We start from the raw sequence: 21,938 nt of genomic DNA on the forward strand, positions 1-21,938 counted from the left end.
TGACATTACCTTTGACAGTACCTCTAGCAAGTCACCCTAACGCTTCCTAGAGCAAGGCTCACTTGACAGAGATTGCAAATGACCAGCCAAGGAGGGGCGTTGAGCAATACGATGTTTCAGTGTGACTCCGGCCTGCAGGGTTGCTCAGAGTAGACTCTCACTGCTCCATTCACCGATTGCCAGGCTGGACTGTGATCACCCTGAAGGACCAAAAGAGCTGCACCCTCACTCTTGGATCCTGAGAGGTCTCAGATGCCCTAACCCCATTCCCACTCTACAAGTACATAGATTGACCTTGGATCCGCCCTTCCCAGGAAGCTGTGCTCACAGTGACCAGGAAGGGCTTCTATTGGTATTTGACTAAGTCCAGCCCCTAAGAGGTTCTAGTTTATGGTCTCTTCCATTGTCTGCCTGGCCCTGTTTGGGAAACTTACACGCATGCGTATATTCATAGCCTGTTTTGCATCTCTTACTTTCAGGCAAAAACTGCCTCCTCACCAGGCTTCTGCATGCAAGGGCCAGGTCTGTCCAAACCCAGGTCAGTGATACGACCCAGGGGCAGGATAATTCACTGTACCTCAAGTCTGAAGTTATCAACACTTCCAAGAGCCTTTCAAGAAGAGGTTCTGAACCTGTGGGTCGTGACCTCTGGTGGAGGGGTTAAACAATTCTTTCACAGGACCATAGGAAAACAGGTTTGTATTATGATTCATAACAATAGCAAAATTCCAGTTATGAAATAGCAACAAAATAATTTTATGGTTGGGGATCACCACAGCATGAGGAACTCTATTAAAGGGTCACAGCATTAGGAAGGTTGAGAAGCACTACCTTGGAGGAAAATGGAGTAACCCCACTCTACATAGAATCCCAGATCCTGCCTGTGAGCAGACGCTGGGGTCTGTCTTGCCTCCCTGTCAACAAATGTACTAACTTTCTGCTAGATGAGACCTCCACCAGCAGCCTTGGCCTGAACAGAATGGTGTTTATTGATGGGGGCACACAGGCTGATTTTCCGGCATCATGGTCTATCAGAGTCATAGAAAAATTGCAGAAGGGCTCTCCATGGCTCCTCTACCTCAGTGTCCCAGTGGTCTTAAAAGATGTTGCATGGGTCTGAAGATGGGCCCTTGCAGATATTTCTGGAAAGATAAACAGAAAGATCAAGGCGGTGACAAACTGCTCTTGAAGAGGTCCAAATGGCCTCTACTGGAAGAGTGCCCACAGGCCAGCAAGAGCGGAGCAAGATCCCAGCAGAGGTCAAGAGAGCTGTTGGGGTTTGGCTCCCACCCATCTGGCTGGATAGGAGTGAGAGAAGCTGACAGGCTATAGTCAACTTCCAGGCAGAGTTCTGCATCACCCCCACTCCTTACAGAAAGGCCAGCCAGGGATGTGATGGGCATGCACAGAGAAGAGCTCTTAGAGACACGCGTCACATTCGTAACCAAATTAGAAAAGGCACCAGTTACTTGAGGAAAAATGGTGCCAGAACTCCCTAAACCCAGCAGTCCGGCCTGATATCAGATGGTAATAACATTTCAAGAAAGGCTTCAGAGCTCCCCAGGTTATGTCTCTAGCTACAGAAATACTTCGGAGGCTTAATCTACTTTCCTGTCCTATGTATGGAACCTGGGAAAGACCAAGACAGCTTGGGCTGTCGAGCAAGACCATGTTTCAAAGAACAAACCAGAAAATACCATGCAAAGATGGAGGGGAAATTTTACAGGTCAAGTATTGTCAAGGTTGCCGGAGGCACCATGACCAAAGCGAGAGGCGGACTGGACCAAAATGCCACCCAGTGCCTCCACCTGCCAACAGATTAACTCGGCACTTCTGGCTTCTCGAACTGAGACAGAAGTCAGTCCTGGTTTTCTGGAGCCCTGTAGTTTGTAAGTTTCTAACACAGCCATATAAAGCTAATATTGTCACACACCTAGGAAGTCAAGATGCTTCTATCAGTCCCAGGGCCCAAAGCCTAACAGAGAGAGACAGAAGCCAGCAAGGCAGGCATAAAGGTCACCCCCACCTTGGCAATGGTGCAGCACAGCATGCAGGCAGAGGGCTTGCTGACCTGATCTATAGGCCATGGCTGCCCCTCTCCAACCACCAGCTGTCCTTACAAAGACCCCGAGAAACTGGAGAGTGTCTTCGCCTGCCGTGTCCTCGCTTACCTCTTCCTGTCTCCTTGTGTTCACACCCTTTCTAAAATTGGTCCCACATGGGTCTCAGTCTTCTGCAAGAAGACTGTGTTTGGAATCGGCCACCTTTGCCTCACAGACAGCTCCTTTCTCGCCCTCAGAAAGCATGGGAGAGTTGGAAATGTGGGCCAGTGGCTCAGCGCTAGCCTAAGATGCAGCCCCTGGGCTTTGTCACTCATGCTGCAAAGGGTAGCGACTACGAGGCGGGGAGGGGAGGCATCCACCAAGGCTGCTCTTTGCTCTGAATTGGACATCAGTGAAATCTGCCTTGAAGTGGGATGTGTGTGTTGGTGTCTGCTGGGGAATCACATGAAGCACCAAGCTCATTACCATTGAGCTATAGCCTCACTCTGAAAGTTTTTATTACATTATATATCAATTATACATAATAGCTCCATTATGACATTGTATGCATGTGTAAAATCTATTTCAATCATACTCATCTTCCGTTTCCTTCTCTTGCCCCCTCCTACTCCTATCAATACCTTCCTCTTCCCGACTAGTTTCTACTCTTGTCATGTCATGTGTATGTGTCTGTCTGTCAGTGACCCTGTGGCCACATGAGGTTTCTCTTCCTCTTTTTATTATGATAGGTATCTTTGCTGGGTATAGTAGTGTGGGCTGACATAGCTTTGCTGGGTATAGTAGTGTGGGCTGACATAGCTTTGCTGGGTATAGTAGCCTAGATTGCATTGTTCTCTTTCAGAGTCTGAAATACCTCATTCCAAGCTTTGCTGGGTATAGTAGCCTAGATTGCATTGTTCTCTTTCAGAGTCTGAAATACCTCATTCCAAGCAATCCTGGTTTTAAAGTTCCTTTTCAAGAAATATGCTGTAATTCTGAAGGGCCTGGCCTTTCTGAGTTGATTCTTCTTGCTTGTCAAGAAACTTTGTTTGTTCTGTATATTCACTTATAGTTTAACGAGGGGAAGTTCTTTTGTGGTCTTGTCTGCTTGGTATTTTACATCTTTCCTGTATCTGGAGTGACATCTTTTTACCTATTTTCAACCATGATTTTGTTGAAATTGTTTCTCTACCTACCTTTAGGATGAAATTTGTTGCCCCTTGACCATGAGTCTTAGATTTGTTCTTTTCACAGTGTCCCAAATGTCTTGAAATTTCCATTCATACCACCTGACTAATTCATCTTTACCTTTGTTCTGATTCCTCTACTCTGTCTTTGGGTTTAAATAGTTTGTTCTTTCCTGGGTCCTTTCTGTTGAAGCTTTCATTGTTTTCTGGGTTTCATTTCCAGTATTTCAGTTTGGTTTTTCTTCAGTATTTTTCTTTATTGAATTCCTCACCCATATCTTGTATCAACTTCCTATTTCATTCACCTATTTGTGTGTGTGTGTGTGTTCTCTTGGAATTCATTTGGAATTTTATTCTTCGAGTTTTTTTTAAAGTATTTCTGATCCTTCTTTTGAGTTATTTGTCTTAGATTTTTGTCTAATTTACCCTCACTGAAGGTCATTACTGTGGGATTAGTAATTTCTTTTTCGAGACAGGGTTTCTCTGTGTATTCCTGGCTGTCATGAAACTCATTATGTAGAGCTGGCTGTCCTTGAACTCACAGAGATCTGCTGCCTTTGCCTGCCTCCCAAGTGCTAGGATTAAAGGCATATGCCACCACTGCCTGGCCTTTTTATTTCTGTTTTGGGATTAGTAATTTTTGAAGGAGTAGTATTATCTTGGTTTTTCATGTCCTTTATTTTACTACCACATTAGGTTTTATGTATCTGGGGTTATTTTATTGCTTGGAATTTTTTTTCCTAAGTTGTATTCTTTCATTTGAAATATTTGCAATGCTCAAGTAAGATGAGAATGTGATAAAGTGAGGTGTAGAGTTCAGAAATCACACCCTATCTAGGAACTGTGTGTACCTAGTGTGATGTACTCTCTACCAGAGTAGACCATTAACTGTGGGAGCTGCCACAGTGTTGGATATGCCCACTATGCAAATGTCCTACTAGCTAATTAACAACACTGGTCCCATTGATTTTGGTAATTTTTTAATATTTAACTACTTACTGGTTACACACACGCATGCCCCATGGGTACCCTAGAATGCCTGTATGTAAAAGTCAGAGAACAACTTGTGGAAGCTAGTTCCCTGCACCCATCATCAAGTTTGGCAGCAAGTTGCCCTTACCTATTATCTCACACACCCTCATTAACTTTTGGAGTGAGTGTCTAACACACCTGTGTGAACAGATCGGTGCAATTATCAAATCCCTCCCTGGTTTGGTCCAACTCAGCTCAGCTCAGGACTGTATGTAGAAGAAGCAAACGAGAGCCTTTGGCTCTAGAAGAATCCACAGTGTTCCATGGGTGTGCTTGTGTGGAGGGAGGTGAGGCAAATTGCTGTCAGGTGGATCCAGGCGCCTCAGTCCTTCTGGGCTTTCTGCTTCTGTTCCTCTGCTGTGTGTGAAAAGAGGCACTTCCTGGGTGGATTTCACTGCTGCAGCTCAGTTTAACTGGGTGCTGATTTGTGCCGATCAATAGCAGCACCCACCTAATTCTTCACAGATATCTTCACTTGGCTTAACAAGTTCATTCATAGATTTTTTTTTTTTATCTCATTCAGGAAGAGAGATTATTGTGTGTCATCTCGTCTGTTTTCTTTTTCCAAGTATCACGGTTGAGGCTTCTAATCTACCATCTTACCTTGAAGGAACCTTAAGAGGATACAGAGGGGGCTCGAGATGTGGCTCAATGGTGGGACACGTACCTGCCGCACATAAAAATCCTGGGTTTGATCCCCAGAAACTTAGGGGTTATTCTCCAAAAGCATGTGGATGCATGGGGAGCCTTAAGGTGGTTCAGAAGGGATCGTTATCCACCAGCATGTGGGTTCACAAGGGATGATTATCCAAGAGCATGTGGGTGCATGGGGAGGCTTAAGGTGGTTCAGAAGGGATCATTATCCAAGAGCATGTAGGTGTGTGGGGACCTTAAGGTGGTTCAGAATCCTCAGAAATCTCAAGTACAAGAAAGCGACTGTGACTTAGGGGACTGAACACAGAACTCAGAGGCCAAGGTTGAGGCCTCCATCTCAATGTATCCCTCTGACCCCTGCTTTCTTCACATGAGAAACGAGAGTATAAATGAAGATCTGTATACAAGCTAATAGAGATGCCCGAAAACCTCAGGGACACGACTTGAGGCCCTCTGAATCATCCTTCCTTTCCCGTGTCTCCACCACGACGTGTGTATAGTTGGTTTTCTGCTTTCGTTGTTTCTCGTCTGTGTGTGCCAATGCTAGGTATGCATGTCATCTTTCTGTTACTGTAACAAAGATCAGAGATAAGTCATGTTCCATTTGTCTCATAATTTCAAAGGTTTCATCCCCTGATAAATTTGTCCTGTTGCTTTGAGTCTATCAGAAGACAGTGCATCACTATGAGAACACATGGCAGAAGAGAGGGTTTACATCTAAAGCCAAGGACAAAAATAAGAGGAAGAGAAGAGAATCCCACAATTCCCCTGGAAGATATGCCTCTCCCTCCAAGGCCCTATCTCTTAAGGTTCTACCATCTCAACATAGCACCAACCTGAGACTTTAGGCTCAAAGCCTGAGCACTGGCAACTCTAGCAAGCTAGGTCAGCCACCCATCCTTAATCCACCCATTAAAAAGAGGCTCCAGTGGCCCTGCCAAATCCGTATTTGGGGTCCCAGTGTGAGGTTTAGATTTAAATGGAGGGTAAGGGGTATGCATAACACCTATATAAATGTGCCCCGCTCGTTTCTGAAGCACCATTGCCTGGCGTAGAAGCAATAGGAATGAGACTGCACCAAGTAGTTAGGGAATACAGCTGAGGCTTTGTTTAGCATGGCTTCAACCAGCAGGGCAAAGCTAATATCTTGACCAAGAAGTCTGCTCCTAAACCAAAGGAAGAAGTAGGCCTTTATTGGTTTCCTAGGCTGGGTTAATAAGCCCTCTTACGGTTTCTATTGCTGTGAAGAGACACATGACCACAGCAACTCTTACAAAGGAAAACATTTCATTAGTGCTAGCTTACAGTTCAGAGGTTTAGTCCATTATTATCATGGCAAGAAGCATGGCGGCATGCAGGCAGACACGGTGCTGGAGAGGTAGCTGAGATTTCTATAAATGGATCTGAAAGGCAACAGGAGGAAAGAGACACTGGGCTTGACTTAAGCATCTGAAATTTCAAAGCCCACCCCCGGTGACACACCTCCTCTAACAATGTCACACCTATTCCAACAAGGCTACACCTCCTAATAGTGTCACTCTCTATGAACCTATGGGGGCCATTTTTATTCAAACCACCACACAAGATATCATCTTCTATTGTAGGAGGTCGTTTGTTTGTTCCTGGCTGCTCAGCCCCGAAATAATAATTAATTAAAGCACTGTTCAGCCTATTAGCTTATGCATATTTCTAGCTCACTCTTATCTCTTAAATTAACCCAAATTTAAATTAAATTAAAATTAATTTCTATTATTTTATGTTTTACTACGAGGTTCGGTGGCCTACTGGAAAGGTTCCAGCATGTCTGTCTCGGGCAGCAGCTCCATGACTCCACCTTCTTTCTACCAGCCTTTAGCTTAGTTTTTTTCCTGCGTAGCCAAGTTCTGCCTTGCTAAGGGCCAAAGCTGTTTCTTTATTCATCAACCAATAAAAGCAACACATAGACAGAAGAACCTTCCACACCAACTATCTTGGCAGAAAGAGTTCAGGGATTCATGAACATATATGATAAAACTTGAGATTTCCAGATATTTATGCTGCTGATGCTACTGCAGCTACACCTGCGACCAAAGCAGTGTTTGGACCTCTGAAAAGAAACCCAGGCAACTGTTCTCCTAACCTAGTCAGAGGTTTTCTCTACCACAAAGCTGGTGGGAAAATAATAGATTGTGGTCTCTAGAATTAGTGACCTTTAAGTCAACTATGAGAAAGTAAAGCCAGCATATTTAGGATTTGTGTTGGTAACACGAAGATTTCTGATCTCTTTGAGCCGTGAAGGGCGGTGAATGTACTGGCCTGAGTTTTTCTCTGTGTTGCTCTCGGCTGCCTGTAGCTTGACTGGGCTTTGCGAGGAGCCTGTTTCAGTTCGCAGATGCTGCGTTTGGACCAAGTGGTTTTGTAGAAGGCAAACAGCTCGTCCCTGTACAGTGACACTTCTTTCCTTGGCTGAAGTTGTGTATTTCCCATAATCCATAGTTCCCTGGCCTTCTAGGGGAACATGTCAAGAATCCCAAGCCTGTGACCTGGCACTCAGACCTGATCACTTGACAATGGTTTGAAACAGTTGTTTTCTGACTAAAACTTGGCCTGAAGCCCCAGCTGGGTCCAGCTTCTCCATCAGTGGGTATAGGTGGAGGGAGCTGGGCCCAAAGGCCTCAGTCATAGTGGGGTGGATCTGAGGGTAGAGTGTTCAGCATGAGAAAACTGAGAAACAGAGGCACTGCTTAGCTTGACCCATTCTGAGCAGTGGAGTTTGGCCTAATTCAGAGGTAAGGATGTAGGACAGAGCCAACCAGGCCTGATGGGAGAAGAGATGTCAACTCCTGATTTGGGGGTGTGTGGTAGCATGTGTCTCAGGTTCCAATCATCTTATGGTGAGAGGGGAAGCAAAGACAGAATACTGAGTAGTTCATAGGGCAACCAGCCTAGGGCATGCAGTGGGGAAATCTCCAACAAGGTGGATGCAGACCAATGACTGAGGCTGTCCTCTGAGCTCCACATCTGTCCCATGCCAATGCATCTCTCACTTTCTTGATTTAAAAAAAAAAAAATAAGTAAATGAGATAACAAAGTACTTACGAGGTCTGTTAACTTTGAACCCTTCGGGTGTACTTACTTCCAAGAGGGCCTGTGCTAGTTAGGATCATCTGGGAAGAGAGAACCTCCTCAATTGAGAAAATGTCTCCATACGATTGCCCTGTAGGGAGTGTGGGGGGGGGCATTTTCTCGTTAATGACTGATGTGGAAGGACCCAGCGTATTGTGAGTAGTACCATCCTTAGCCCTGTGGTCCTGGGTTGTATAAGAAATCAGGCCAGGGAAGCCATGAAGAGAAAGCCAGTAAAACAGTGTTCTTCCATGGCCTCTGCTTCATTCCTGCCTTTGGTTCCTGCCCTGACTGACCTCAAGTGCTGAAATATGGAAGTCTAAACCAAATACGCCCTTTCCTTGCTAAGTTGCTTTGGGCTATGATGTTTAGCACAGAAACAGAGAGCAACTAAAACAGTGGTAGAGCAGGGTTGGACAGTGGCTTTGAAGCAGAGAGGAAGATGGAAAAGAGACCCCTTTGTCTGGGAATCTGGTTGAAGTCTCTTGTCAGCAGTGATTCGAGATCCAGCTGTCTCCATTTCCTAAAGCTGAGATTACAGACACACGGGGCCATCATGTCCAGCACTTATGGGTTCTGGGGATTCAAACTTGGGTCCTCATGTTTGCATAACAAGTGTTCTTATCCACTAAGTTCTCATCCTCAACCCCATGGTGAACGATCTTAATGTTACTGGGCAAACAGAAGTTCCCCTTTGGGCCACTAGTCTCATTAGCAAAATAAGTTAAAAACAGATTCAGATGAAAGCTTGAGAACAATTTTATTAAAAGATGAGGAGGGAAAACAGGGCGGGCAGGCTAACAATCCCAGTGCTTGCCAAGAGGAGGGGAGATGAAGAAAAGTTATGCCTCTGAAGTCTAGCACAGAGGTCAGAGAAACAGTAAGAAAGCCCAGAGTGTCAAGGAAAATATTCTTAGAAGTGCCAAGTCACAGATCTGAGTTCAGAGTGCTCTCAATCCCAGGCTCTTGGGTCCCAGGGTGGAGAGTTGTACCAGGGACACAGAAATAAACAGAAATAGAGACAGCTCATTAAGAAAGAGAAAGCTCTCCCCCAAACGGGAGTGGGTCACTGGGCTGAGGAAGGAGCCCCAAAGTGCTGGGCCACGAGGATCAGTTTTAGGACACTTCCTTGACACCTGGGCTTGTCTGCAAGGTCAGTCTAGTAAACACTTAATGAGACCTTGTCTCAAAATAATTTTTTTAAAGTAAGAAATAGTGCTAGGTATTAGATATATGGTAAAGTGTCTGCCTAGCATCCTAGAAGCCCTAATTCAATCTCTGTTACTGCAATAATAATGATGATGATGGTGGTGGCGATGGTGATGATGATAAAATTTTTGTGATGCTGAGAATTGAATCCAATGTCTTGCACACCATAGCAAATGCTCTAATATTTCCAGCAGCAGAGAATACAACTTCAACTACTGGCTGTGAAGTCTAAAGAGAATCAAGTATTTCTACAGAGATACAGTTGATTTTTCTTTTCCTGAGACAGGGATTCTCTGTAGCATTGGCTGTCCTGGAACTTTTGCTCTGTAGACCAGGCTTGCCTCAAACTCACAGAGTGTCCGCCTTCATCTGCCTCCCGAGGGCTGGGACTAAAAGTGTGTACTACCACTACAGGCTGGTTTGTTTATTTTTATGTGTGTATGCCTGTGTATGTATATACTGTGCACCACATGAGTGCAGGAGCCCAGGGAGGTTCAAAGAGGACATTGAATCCCCTGGAACTGGAGTTACGAGTGGTTGCGAACTGCCATGTGGGAGCTGGGAATTGAACCCAGGTCTTCTGAACAACCAACCAGTACTCTTAACCACGGAGCTATCTCTCCAGCCTTGCAGTTGACATCTTCACTTGGTTTATTGATGATCACAAAGGGCAGGAGAGGAAGGCACCTAAGTGTTGCAGACGGAGCTGACTCTGAAGCCGTACCAAGCATGTAGAATTTAGAAGATGACTTTTAGCAGTTCTCTCCCTCCGTTGTGGATCAGGGGGTCAATCTCAGGCCATCAGGTTTGCACGACAAGTACTTTCACTCACTGAGTCAACTTGCCAACCTTCTTTTAATTGTTAAGAGGCACTGCTTGGGGCCACCAAGATGGCTCCGTCGGTAACGGCACTTAATTCGGCAAGGGTGGCTAACCAAATTTGATGCCTAGAACCCACATGAAGGTGGGAAGAGGACAGACTCCCGCAGGTTGTCCTCTGACCTCCTCACACACAACTCCCCCTTATCATGCACATGGGCTTCTATTAGGGCACACCGAATTTTCTTGGTTTGGAGAGAATGTCTATGAATATTGCCAATGCTCTGGGTTGTTCACCATAAGTAGATGGTGAGACCCTATTTGCTGAATAGGGTTGTTCACTTTGGAGGCTGAACAAAGAGAAACCAACCTCGACTAACCAAGAGCCTCTCTTCCTGCTGGCTAGCTTCTGGAGTGAAGGCAGGACTCTGAAGGCTGCTGTGGGGGAGACGCCATCAGTGGTTATACACAGGCCTGGCCCCCAGATAAGCACAATACCAACCTGTCTGGAAAGATGTGTCAACCAGTGAAATAGTGTCCTGAAGGTTACGGGGGTGACCAACCACTTTCAGATTGAATATGAGGCTTGCTCCACACGAGATTTTATGGCTGGTAATGCAAATGTGGTCGAAAGCCTTGACTGAGGAGATCATATGCTCTGGGGTAGGAGAACATACTGTTATTGCTGTTCTAAATGGTCATGCTGCCAAACTACTTCTGAATATTTATCTTTATATCCATGTTTAACGGCTGTTCTTGGTTGTCAACTTGACTACATCTGGAATGAACCAAAACCCCAATGTCTGGGTACACCTGTGAGGAACTTTTTTTAAAAATATATTTTTTTTATAGATGAGTACTCTATCTGCATGTTCACCTTTATGCCAGAAGAGGGCATCAGATCCCACTATAGATGGTTATGAGCCACCATGTGGTTGCTGGGAAATGAACTCAGGACCTCTGGAAGAGCAGCCAGTGCTCTTAACCTCTGAGTCATTTCTCCAGCACCAAAGAATTTTTCTCCATTGAATCATTTGAAGGAGAAAGACCCACCTTAAATCCAGACCTTTCGAGGTGGGAAGATCTACCTTAAATCTGGGCCATCCCTTCAGGTGCAGCCTATGTAAAGGACCTGCAGGGAAGGAAGAAGCTGCTGCCCTTTGCCTGTTTGCTCTCTCACTCTTGCTGGCAAGTCCATCCCTTCACTGTATTAGAGCCTGCATCTTCGGGGTTCTGGTGTCTACTGAGGTCCAGCCGAGGCATCCAGCCTACAGCCCAAATGACTACTGGATTCCTGACCTCCCATCAGGAGACTGTCATTGTTGGAACAGTCAGAACACAACCTGTAAGCCTAAATTATATATATATATATATATATTATATAATTATATAAATTATATATGGCATACGCAAATTATATATGGGATAGATAAATTATGTATATATATGGGCTATATAAATGACATCTACTTACATATTGGTTCTGTTTCTCTAGAGAACCCTGACTAATACACCCATAGGGTTGCGTTGCTCTCAGCTTTTGGTCTTTTGGCAGTAGGTGGTGATTAATGTGGAGGCTCATAACTGGCCAAAGTGCTGGGGATCGATAACCGTGAGTGCTTAGCTGTGGATGAATCATGGGTGTGGATCTCCACTCCCACCCACCTCCGAGGCTGAGGGAACATCAAGGGAAAGGGAGCAGAAAGGCTCTAAGAGCTGGTGGATGGGGAGGGGAGCTATAAAAATATGGACTCTGGACATGACATAGCTCTTGCACGTATCAACTCAGGGCAGCTGTGGTTACCTGCATAGAACCTACACAAGGTCAAGCCAGTCAACATTCAAGTATGGACACCACCCCTACCTTTGGTTGGAGGAGCTAAGGGCAGTTGCTGACTGATAAAAGAGAGAGTCCCTCCCCTTCGAGGATGTGGCTACTGGTATGTTGCCCATGCCCCAGTGGATGGCCCCATATACTTATGGATATAGTTAGCACTCAATAACAACCAAAAGAATAACACGAAGTAAAGCGTATGGGGTGGGGCTACTAGTAAGTGTTAGAGGAAGGTAGTGGTCGACCAATAGGATCAGACTACATCTGGGAAGGGTGAGAGGCTAAGGAGAGGGCATATAGTGACGGGCCTGCTATACTTAAGTCTGAAAGGCTAAAGTCAAGATGTTTTCTAGAGAGAGCTCTTAAATGAAGGAGAGCCACAGGCAGAACTGGACAGGAGAACTGAAGAATTAGCTTTGTGAAGTATTGCTTGTAAAGAACCCTGGCATGGCCCACCTTTTCTGATGACTGGGGTCTATAGGGAATATGGAAAGAGAATTTAATATCTGAGGAGGTTGCCAGATGTTGAGTTATTTTCAAAACAAATGCAGGTACATTGTCAGGTTGTAGAGATAAGACAGCAGGTTAAAAAATAAGAAATGATTTGAGCTAGAAGGATGCAAGCGGCCTCTTGTGTATCCTCCGATCTAGCGTGGTAAACTATCCAAGCTGAGGAAGTGTCTGGGGGAAGACAGGAGAGGAGAGCTGTGTCTTGAGAAAGGTAAGAAGTTGATGTCCCATTGAGAGTCGCTCATGTAGGGTGGGAAGGATGTGTCACAAGAGGGAATAGTGGAGTCATGGTTTCTATCTGGAGTCATTGATATGGCTTCCCCTTTTCTCTGTGTGGAGAACCTCATCACTACAGGGGTTTCTGAAACTGCCATGAGCAGCAGAGTAATGAATGCAATCCAGTGCAACACAATTCAGTAGCCAGTGTCGGTTCAAGCTTCTAGAGCCTGACACCGGGCAGCTTATTTGAAACATATTTAAGTATAGTACAATTTTGGAAAATTGTGTCCTAGTAACAGTTGTCTCGATGCCAAGTGCACAATAAAGCTTAAGGCATGACTACATCAAAACTCTTTTGCATAGTGCATGTGACCTCTTCCATAAAGCTGTGTTCTAAAGGGCCTAGGATCTGGTGTGGTCTTGGTCACACAGATAGTGTAAAGGTCACTAGGCTATAAAGTGTGTGTGACGTCCCTTAAGGATGAGTTTTATCTGATCAAGATAAAGGTCTAGGGAGGAAAAGTCTGGGCTAAACAAGTAGTTTGAGGAACTTGGATGTGGCCTGGGCCGACAGACAGCACAGATCACAAGGTTATTCACAACTTCCATTTCCAGCCGTCTGGGTGGAAAAACTGTACGCACATCCCTTCCGTTGAAGAGACAAGCCGGGAGGCATATTTAACATACTTGGTTTCCCCAGTGCTAATCTGTAAGCACAAGGACCTCAGGCCCTCTATACACCGTGGGGTTAGATGGGTTAGAAAGAAACAAAGGTTGGAAGAATATTAGAGTCAACAAATGAAACAAGTTTGAAAGAGCAGACTTTAGAGGGCTTGGGATTACGTGACTGAGGGGCTGGCGTCTGTTCTGCAAGGGTGTCTTTTGGAGTGCTGCCGTTGGCGGTCTGATCCAAAGCGCCTTGGTGGGTGTCGCAGTAGATGACTGCTGATATCAGAGGCAAGTGGGTGGCTTGAAAGGGTTTATGTGTTAATTATAGGTGTCCCCTATGAAGTGAGAGTTTTCCTCTTGCCAAATTAGGGCATGAAAGTGGAGGATGCCGCGTATATGTTTGGAGTCAACAGTAACCTTTTGGTTTTGGGCTAGTGTGCCAGGGAAGAGCAATGCCTGTCTGCTGTGAGGTGATGTGTAGGGGAGAGACTGAGAGCGGTGTGTCCTGTGACAGCGGAGCATTGGACAGGTGACTGAAAGGTATCAAAGAGTAAAGAAGACCAGGATAGGAGTAGGGGTCTTCTGGAAGGCTCTGTAGGAAGGGGGTGGCTGGATTAAGAGGTTGACAACATTGAAAAGTGATCAGGAGCTGGAAAGATGTCTCAGCGGTTAAGGGCACTTGTTCTTGCAGAGAACCTGAGTTCAGTTCCTAGCACCCACGTGGTGGTTCCCAACCTCAGTAACTTCAGTTCCCGGGGATCTGATGCCTTCTTCTGGCCTCTGAGGGCACCCCACATGAACATGGTGCACACCTGCCACACATATGGTACACATACGTACACGTAGGACAAATCCTCATAAATGTAAGATAGAATACATAAGTTAAAACAATTTTTTTAGAAAAAGGATATCAGGAGGTTTTGTATAAATCATTTATGTACCGCTGCCTGCAAGAGGGAAGGAGAGAGAGTGGGGAGGGGAGAGACTGGTTAACTTTTGAGTTCACAGAGGTTGTGGAAGGCAGGGACGGAAAGGGAAAGGGGTTGATAGTGTCAGTTTGAAGACTTTCTATCATTAACAAAGAAGGTCAACCCTGTGCCATCCAGTCTAAGTGTTTATCAGGGAGGCCACTGTTTTGGCTGAATCTCCATAAAACTGACATAGACCTACAGCTCAGTTATGAGAGGTGTGTACAAACAGGGTGTAAGTTAGAGAGGGGGTTAGGGACATTAAAACAGGAATGTTCTGACAGGCTTGGTGCTTGAAGCATGAGGGTAGGATGGGGTGAGAGGGGTCCAGAGGACCATGAATGGCTTAGTAAAGAGGTTTAGGTAAGAACCCCAAAGTTGGGGCTCTGAGTATAAAAGCAACCTGCTAGCCCAGAAAGGAGAGAAAGTCCCATTTAGTTTGGAGGGCTTGGTCCTGGATCAGAGCTTTGCAACTTTAGCAAGATCCAGAGAGAGGGGTTTAGGATGAGGCCAAGGTAGGTTACTTACAGGGAGGCCATATTGAGCATAGAACAGGACACTCAGTATCCCTGGGCAGCCAGCAAAGAAAGGAAGGTGGAGGTGTGTTAAAGAGATAGATCATAAGAGAGAGAGAGAGAGAGAGAGAGAGAGAGAGAGAGAGAGAGAGAGAGAGAGAGAGAGAGAGCATCTATATATTAGAGGAGCGTCTTGGGAGCAACATTGAGGCTTAGCAGGTTGTGAGCAAGGGCCTGGCTAAATAGATGAGAGCTATCTCAAAATCTCTGGGGTGGACTATCCAGGTAAACTGAGTGGGCACCTGGGTGTTGTGACTGCCCAGATAAATGCAGAAAGGTCTGGACAGGGTGGATTGAGGGGAATAATAAAGAAAGTGATTGGGAAATGAGAGCTGGAGGAAGGCATATGGGATTCCAAGGTAGAAGGGTTGGAGACCACCAAGTGGCTAGAATTACAGCTTTGTTAATTGGGTGTAAACCTTGAAGGGTTGTGGGGAGAGTTAGTAGGCTATAAAATGCAGGCTTTGAAGAGTCTGATAATTATGGGCTCCAGTCTCTCTAAGCCTTTAGAAGCCTGGATGTTGAGCCTGATGCACCAAGGTGGATAGCAACAGTGAGACAGGGTGGGGGAATGGGGGTGGGGGTGGGGGCATGGGGTGGGGTGGGTGTATCCCAAGGGAGTCTGCAGACAGAGTGGTAGAAAGGAAGTCACTTCCACGGGGGCTTTGCGATGGACCGATTGTAGAGGTATGTACGCAACTTTTCCTGAATGTTGTGTTCTGGGTCAGGGGTCAGATAACGAGGAATGTCCGGGAAGGAAGGTACAAACAGGCTGCTCAGTAACGGACCTGTCTATCTGGGTTGAGATAGAATGCCCTCTTCAGGAAATTATGGTTGAAAAAAAAAAGGAATAATCGCCCCCCCCCCCCCCCATGTCAATGAAAAAAGGCACTATCTTGCTAGCGAGTAACAGTGGTGTCCCGGGTTTGATAAAAGTGACAGTAATGCGAACTACAGTCTGTCACTTGGTAGCACCTGTCAATCCCGACAAATCCACCTATCTTAGGAGTCTGGTGTTTAAGATCTAGCAAGGACAGAAGCTTAGGGGGACTGGCATCTTTCTTTGCTCTGGGTGATTTCCAGTGTCCTTTTTCCCACACAGAGAGCAGGGGCAAGGCAGTGGCCCTGGACTGGGACATGTTCTTGCCAGGTGGTCCATTTGGCTACATTTAAAGCAGGCTCCAGGTGTCTAGCCCTGAATGGGGAGAGTGGCACTCCCATGTTTGAGTTGCCCTGTGAGGAATCATGGTATCAGGCGGCCAGCAGCACTCGCTACTTCACCTCATCTTCTTGAAGGTTCTTATTTTGAAGATCCTTCGGTCACTTCTATACAGCCTCTTTGGAGGGTAGAGAGCTGTCCCCTAGTCTTTGAAGCTGTTGTCACTATCAGGTGCCAATGGAAAGCTGAAATGAAGGTGTTGATTTCATTTCCCCATTGTTATCCAAGGTCAGGTTGGTCTATTTAGTTTCTGCTACGTTAGTTCCAAAGCAGGGCCCCTTGAAGGCTTCCGCCTACCAGGAACCTTCCTTGGCCCGCCCCAAAGGTCAATTACCTTGGACAAGGGCTCTAGTTCCTGGTCAGTCTGAACAGCTCTGTAGGCTCAAGGACCACACCCTGCTGACTGTCCAATAAACTCTGCTTGCTTTCCCACCATTTCCCCTTCTGTCTGCCTGCTGGGAGAAAGCCTTGACAGTTTGATTCCCAATAAACCTTTCTTTCCGCCCCTGGAGAGGTCTTGTTTGGTGATTTCACTGCACCCTCGCATACAATAAGTGAGAGAAAAGTAAGGCTGGGTTTTCATAGACTCCCTAAGTCATTTCTTTCATCTTCGTCAAAATTAACCACTGTGAAGGCTGCCATCCTCCTGCCAGCAGGCCAGTAATGATGAAGCCTGTCTGCGGAGATCATTCAACTTGGACTGGTAATTCAATAAGGATGGGTGTGTGGAACCAACAGTTCCTACTACATTATGGTATCCTGGATGTGAAGCTGTCCTTGGGAGACAGGGTGGAGGTCAGGGTGACATAAATGTCAGGCCAGGTTTGGCTTAAGGGCTGGGTAATATATTGAAATTGTAGTAGAAATGGGTGCCAGACAAGAAGCCCAAACATTTTTCTATTTGAGAGATCAGTGAGGGAGAAGGGGACATGGACACATGGGGGGGGGGGTGGCTCAGGTCCAGCAACCCTGTGGAGTGGGAGATCAGAGTGGGGCCGAATGAGGGGAGTCGGATGAAAGCAGGTGTTGGGGGTGAAGGGAGGAGCAGGCCAAGGTTGATGGCGGGAAGGAAAGTAGATGAAAGGCTGAGGCTAGACCTGGGAGGATGGCCCTGGGAATAGGTCTGGCTGACCAGAAAAGAGGGACGGTGGCAGGCAGAAGGGGTTATTGTTAGGGGAGGCAGTGGCAAAAGAGGAGTCTTGAGGTTACCATGTACCTTGGAATCTTTTTACAATTCTAGGAATTGTAGGAAGCAGTCAGGAACATGCCTGATTCTCACTTACCCTAGGATAACCCCCCCCCCCCCAAACAGCCATGTGGTTGCTGGGAATTGAACTCAGGACCTTTGGAAGAGCAGGCAATGCTCTTAACCTCTGAGCCATCTCTCCAGCCCCCGAGCTAAATTCTTAAAAAAGAAAATACCAAAGATTAATGTTTTGGCTAAGTTTGGTCAGTTTGATCTATATTAAGAGTTATCTGGGAAGAGGAACTTAAGTTGAGAAACCGTCTTCACCAGATTGCCTGTAGGCGAACCTGTAGGGCATCTTAACGATTCAAGTGGAAGGGGCCCAGCCCCCCTGGGGGCGGTGCTACCCCGTAGAGGTGGTCTTAGGTGAAGCAAGGCCTGAGGAGTTAGCCAATGATCTGAGTCCCTCTAAAGCATCCCTGATGGAGTGTGGCCTGAGACTTGTGTAAGCCCTCCCCTCCCCCAAGTTGCTTTTGGTCGTGGTGCTTTATCACAGCAATATAACTAAAACGAATTAAAAATGAAAATAAATCCACTGGGGGTCTTAGATGAACGTATAGTCTCGCTCCCTTCAGGAGGGTGGGTGGGGACAGGTGCTGCTCGCCCGTTTTTTGCGTTCCCTCATGTGCACCAGGAGCATCTGTTAAGTGCATTTTTCTCAGCTGTCGCGTTCATTAAGAGCAAAGTCCTCAGCACACTGTAAGCATATATCTCAACCGGAACGGACCTATTTGCCTGCGAGAGAAAACCTGGAACTTGAGGCTTGCGCACGTAGCACCCAGGAACCCTTACCTTTCCTAGAGTGCACCTCCAGCTACAAAAGCGGCGACAGCGCATGCGCAGCGCCGGACCCCTGCGCGAAAGACAGCAGGCGCCTGCGCAGTGGTGGGATGGGGGAGGCGGCGGACACAGCGCGTGCGCGGAGGAATAGTAAGGGGGGGCGGCGCCGGCCGGCCAGGGGTGGATAAGGGGCGGGCGGAGGGCGGGAGCCGCAAGGGAGACAGGGCGGGCCGAGGGAGCGGCGCCGTGGGGTTGGCTGCTGCCCTGAGGCCGGACTCAACGGATCCGGGCCGCGCCACCGGGCAGGCGAGCTCGCCGCCCGGCCCCAGCCCGGAGCCAGCGTGTGAGCGAGGCGGTGCCGCGCGGTAAGAGCCAGGCCAGGGCAGGGTCTTCTCCGCTTATGCCGCGGGCATGCTCGTCTCCTCAGCGCCGCCCGCGCGGCCAGGCCCGGGCGGCCCCGCAGACCCTGGCGGCGGCCCCGCGCCTGCGCTGTCCCCCCCCTTGCCACCCCCCCACTCCCAGCCATCGGCGCCTGCGCCGTGTCCCTTCCCGGGCGGACCTCACAGCTTGCCGGGCAGACCCCCCCCACGCCGCCCCCCCGGGAGCCCTGGCTGGCGTGGTACCCAGCTAGCCGGGGATCTCATCCTTGCGGAGAGTCTAGGTGCGACCCTCGTGCTTGGAATCCCTGTGGTGCCGGGGGAGGCGGGGCTTTCACCCTGGTCCCTTGCCCTGGGCTGGGACAGGTTGCCTCCCTGTCTGGAGGATTGAGGGTGGGGAGCAGGGGCGGGAAGCGGAGGAACCCCCCCCCCTCCCCGAAGGCTGCGTCCTACTGTTAGGACCTGGCCGTTTGCAGCTGGCAGTGTTCTTTATTCTTGAGACTTGGCTAATTGTTTCAGGTTGGATATGTGTTGTTAAAGAAAAATGATGCATTTCCAAGCAGTGGTTACGTTTGAGACGTCCGTAGTTCTTTGTTGTGTGTGTGTGTGTGTGTGTGTGCGTGTGCGTGTGCGTGTGTGTGCGCGCGCTTCTTGGTGGGTTTAGCTATTTATAAACCAAATGAAAATTTCGGTGATCATTCAAATCCAGGCAACCTTGATTTCTTCACTCTCTTGAAGGATCTGTCTGTCCTAAAGTGCAGGTGAGGAAGAAACCCCGTGATAAAATTGAATATTGACTTTGTCATGGGAAAGAACCTCAAGCTTTGGCCCATACCTGTAATACTGGTACTTGGGAGGCTGAAGCAGGATGAGCTCAGAGTCGGGCTGCAGAGTGAGACACCTTGTCTCAAAAATAAATAATAGGCGGATCGTGGAGCCCAACAAGGCTTGCCATTCAGGAGCTTAAATCCTGAGGTGAATTCAGCTGTGGACCACAGGCAACAGCAGTTCTTTCTAAAGGTTTGGAGCGAGGGACCTGTGTTGCATAGGCGGTTCGGTCCTCCTTCAGTACATTAGGGGAAAGTTTGAAAAACGGTATGTCTGTGTTAGAGTCGTACAGATTTTTCCCTATCCTTTCATTGTACTGGATTAATATAAGAAACTATTAATGATTGAGGTGTGCTTTGGGATTAAGGGTATGGCAAATGGCTAGATACATGCCTTTATAGCTAAGCTATATCCCCAACCCTACTAGCCTCTTAACCTTTAATTGGGAGATAGATGGAGGTCAGACCAAGTATCCCAGACCGCTATAACTCTCACTTTGTTGCCACGCAGGCCTGGAACGTTCAGTCCTGCTTCAGCCTCTTGAGTAGCTGGAATTCGCTGCAAGCCTACCCCACACCACCAGCCTAACTCCATCATTCTGTGAGAGACTGGAGTGTCTACCCACTTTAGTTCTCTCCAGGGGGCCTCTCATGCCCTGTGCAACCAGAACAAGTGTAATTTTTTTCTTAATTAAAAAATATATAAGTAGTGTATCTATGTTGCAAAATAGTCAAACCATTGTAGAAGGGGATATGGAGAAAAAGAATTGATTTCGTTACAGTTTTTCCTACTGAGAAAGAGCTGGTGTCCTCCTTCCCTTTATCTCCCATTAAAAAGTCCCATTTTCCCCTTTGGATTCCAGTGTACACCAAACAGTGTTCTAACCTCAGAAACTTTAGATAGTGTGAGAATGTTTTGTATGTTTGCCTCTATATTTTCTATGTATGTAAGGATTTCTTTGATGTTTCAGTAAGAAAGGTGATTAACGTGCCGTAGAAAAGCTGTATCAAGCTGTCTATTGGTATCAGTCAAAAATATCTGAGCTGATGCAGAGCGGACAGCTTAAGTGAAATTTGCTCAGGCTGTGACCCTGCATTTCGTTTTCTTGACAACACGTGACTTCTGAAGCAGAGGTTCACTTTCATTTGATCAGATGACTCGGGTATTGCAAAGGGTCAAAACTCTTGTCAGGGATGGGTTTTCTTCATGCTCACAACTGGCTAAATAACCATATGCATATTCAAATCACACGTCTGACTTGCACCAAGTGTTCTGCAAACATCTCACCTCAATAGAGGAATGGTGACAGTCTCACGAGGTTGGAAAGATTTCTTTTGTCTTTATGTCTTTGGGCAAGTAAACCTTCCTTTCTGGTTCTCACTTTCTCCATTCTGTATGCATCCATGTGAAGGAGATCTTGGAGCTTGTCTGCAGTTTTTAGCAAGTGTCTACATAATGCTATGAAGTGTTGAATTATTCTTTTATCAATAAAAACTCGGGAGTCAGATATGGGGGGGATCTGTATGATCAGAGAAGCGGTGGAGAAGCAGCCTTTGACCCCCTTTCTTATCCTTCCTTGATCCAAAAGGCTGAGATTATTTGTAGGCTGCTCCCTACTACTTTCTGTGTCTCTCTATATGTTCTAGGTTCTCCAAATCTCTATGGCTAATTTTGGTCAGCTAGTAGCTAGCTCCACCCTCTGATTCAAGGTAAACTTTATTGGCAGAATCAGAAGTGTCAGAGTGTGATCAAAATATCCCACACAACACTGAAGTTTCCTCAAAAATTTGGGTGACGAGCCAGGCTATGTAGTAAGGTAGGTGAGAATGAATTTGGGACCCTCTGGTGTGAAGGAGTATTGAGTAGTCCTTTATATAATAAGAAAAATAAGGACAATGTTTGGAGTTTTAATGATACTGAATTTTAGCCAGTTTAAAGGACCGTCATTTCTAAAACAAACAAAGTAAACCAAAATCACTCAGTTTCTTGGTGATAACATTAAGCATTCAGGGACTGGAGAGTTGACTCAGTGGTAAAGAGCATTTGTTGTTCTTACAGAGGACCTGGGTTTGGTTCCCAGCACCCATTGTATATGGTGCCTCACAACCAGCTGAAACTCCAGATACAAGGGACCCAACATCTTCTTTGACCTCCCTGGGCACCAAGCATGCATGTAGTGCACATATATACATTCTTGCAAAGCACTCATACATACAAATAAACCTAAAGCAATCTTAAAATTCAGCATCTAGTTGGATATGACTTTATAAGCTTCTAGTTTCAGTTATTTTGGAGACTGAGGTGGAAGGATTGCTTGCTCTAGTCTGAGGCCAGTCTGAGCGATATAGGTAGGCCCTGTGTAAAAGAGATTTAAGTGTCATTTATGATGGTGTGTGGGGATTGCAAACGGTAAATACAAGACAGTTTGTGGATTGTGAGTGTAGACCTAGAGAGAGCATAAAGTTGTGTTTTGCTGTTCTTGAGTTTAAGGGAAAATGTCTGGGCTGTTGCTTTTAGGAGGATCCAAATACAGCTGCAGCCCTCGGGAGGCCCAGGCAGATGGAGCTCCAGGACAGCTGGGACTACATTAAAGAGACCCGGTCTCAGAACATGTACATACATTTTGTCTGGTTTTTTTTTTTTTTTTGCTTATTTTTGAGACTGT

The 21,938-nt window shown here is 46.6% G+C and overlaps 1 protein-coding gene across 2 annotated transcripts in view; it reads left to right on the top strand.

The window, feature by feature from the left end:
- The first annotated feature begins 18,298 nt into the window (after nucleotides 1–18,298).
- Specc1l (sperm antigen with calponin homology and coiled-coil domains 1 like) overlaps nucleotides 18,299–21,938 on the top strand; it is a 99,943-nt gene continuing 96,303 nt past the window's right edge. The window contains exon 1 of one of the 2 annotated variants that reach the window (XM_005360185.3): nucleotides 18,299–18,433. The gene's annotated coding sequence lies outside the window, so the exon portion shown is untranslated. Of the gene's footprint in view, nucleotides 18,434–18,648; nucleotides 18,730–21,938 lie in introns of those variants that run through there. The other variant, XM_026785480.1, reaches the window with a different exon arrangement.

This window comes from Microtus ochrogaster, linkage group LG2 (genome assembly GCF_000317375.1).
Source record: "Microtus ochrogaster isolate Prairie Vole_2 linkage group LG2, MicOch1.0, whole genome shotgun sequence".
Classification (NCBI taxonomy): Eukaryota; Metazoa; Chordata; class Mammalia; order Rodentia; family Cricetidae; genus Microtus; species Microtus ochrogaster.